Consider the following 1,991-nt stretch of genomic DNA (forward strand, 5'->3'; position numbering starts at 1 on the left):
TGGAATTTAAAACAACCATGATACTAAAACCTGAAAAGTTTGTACAAGAAAGCAAGTTAGAGGCCATTCTCTCTCATCAACAGAAATATTAGAAATCCTAAATAAAACATTAGCAAAATGAATCTAGCAAAAAATAAAATGATAACACATTATGTCCAAGCTGAGTTTATTCTAAGAATGAAAGTTGAGTTTGACATCAGGCAATTAATCAATGTAATCCAACACATTAACAGAATATAGGAGAAAAATTATGTGATTATCTTCACAGAAGCAGAGAAAGCATTTGACAAATTTAATATCTATTCATGATAAAAATTCTTAGCAAATTCGCAATACAAGAGAATATCTGTAACTTAATAAAGAGTAGCTATAAAAGACTGACCATAAATATCATATTGAATGGTGATAGAAAAAGTTGATACAAAAATAAGACAAAGCTGATTGCTATTACCATTTCCATTTAGCATTATAAAGAGGTTTTAGCAAGGCATAGAGGCAGGAATAAATAAGGATTAAAAAATTAAAAGGAAGATACATAAGTGCCATCTTACCTACAGACAACATGACTGTATATAGAGAAAATTGAAAAGAATCACCACATAATTATTAGGTTAATAAAGGAATGTACTAAGGTTACTAGAAACTGAGTCAATGTACAAAAATTAATTTATCTGTACATACAAGCAACAAATGAACATATAGTTTTAATAATATTATTTAAAATACCATCAAATACCCATCAATAAATATAAAATAAATGTAATATGCAAGAACTTTATAAAAATAACTATGTATACCTACCTGGCAGAAAAGATACCATGATCACGAAGGTGGTTTTCCCAGAGCGAGGCTTATCCATTGCCCTCCGTCTGTGCTGACCTGTGCGATTTCCTCAAATGTGGGAAGATCGACTGCATGATTTGTGAACATGGGGGACTGCGTTGGTGCTCTCCTCTGGCCTTTAAAAAAAATTAAATAAGTAAGTAAATAAATAAACTCTAAAATATTGTTAGGAAAAGTGCAGAAGGCCTAACTAAACAGAGTTCATATCATGTTCATGGACTGGAATACCCAATTCTGTCAAAATGTCAATTCTCAAATTCATGTATAGATTCAACATAATCCAAATCAAAGTTTTAGCAGACATTTTTTTTAGAAATCAACAAGTTGATTCTAATATTTATCTGGAAATGCCAAAGGCAAGAAAACCCCAAAGCAAGATTCATTTTTGAAGAAGAAAAAGAAGTTGGAAATTTATATTCCAGATGTCAAGACTTATTATAAAGCTATAAGAAAGACAATGTGAAACTCTGTGTAAAATAATAGGTACATAGAACAGAGTAGAGAGAGCACAACACACCACCATATATACAGACATTTATCAAAAATGTAGAAATGCACATCAGTAGGGAAAAGATTGATGTTTTCATAAATGATGCTGGGTCCATTGTACATCTATATAAGGAAATTTAAATCTTGGCCCCTTACCTCACACCATACCATTCCATATTTTTTAGCTCTAAATCCAAAAAGTGAGTAGCAAATTTGGGGACCAATAATATTTTTAAAATAATATTTTTATGACCATTGTTTAGGCAGATATTTTTGAAATCCTTTAGGAAAACAAATAAGCACTAGCCATATAAGAAAAGATTAATGACTTGGTCTCCACTATAATTAAGAACTGCTGTTAAGTAAGACATATTATTTAGAGAAAGAAAAAGAAAAAGTTCATTTCAGTTCTTATCAAACTTAAGGTACTGTATTTACTAGTAAAGTGCTGAAAATCTTTTAGTGAAAGAAAAGGGTTTGCATATTTGTTCTTTCTGGTTTATTAAATAGTGTAAAGCCTCTCTGTTAAAAACCGCTGTTTGCACAGTGCTGTTCCAGCAAACCCAGCGGCCCAGAGTCCAGGCTGTTTCCAGTTGGCTGAGTTCCTGCAGACACAGGCAAAATAGAGTTACCTTCCTTGACCCTTCCAGAGCTCCCTG

The 1,991-nt window shown here is 31.9% G+C and overlaps 1 non-coding gene across 1 annotated transcript; it reads left to right on the top strand.

Moving 5' to 3' along the window:
• Window positions 1-793: 793 nt before the first annotated feature.
• On the top strand, window positions 794-957 carry LOC114514300. The gene has a single exon (XR_003686019.1). It is a non-coding gene; the product is annotated as a U1 spliceosomal RNA (small nuclear RNA).
• Window positions 958-1,991: the final 1,034 nt, after the last annotated feature.

This window comes from Phyllostomus discolor, chromosome 2 (genome assembly GCF_004126475.2).
Source record: "Phyllostomus discolor isolate MPI-MPIP mPhyDis1 chromosome 2, mPhyDis1.pri.v3, whole genome shotgun sequence".
Lineage (NCBI taxonomy): Eukaryota > Metazoa > Chordata > Mammalia > Chiroptera > Phyllostomidae > Phyllostomus > Phyllostomus discolor.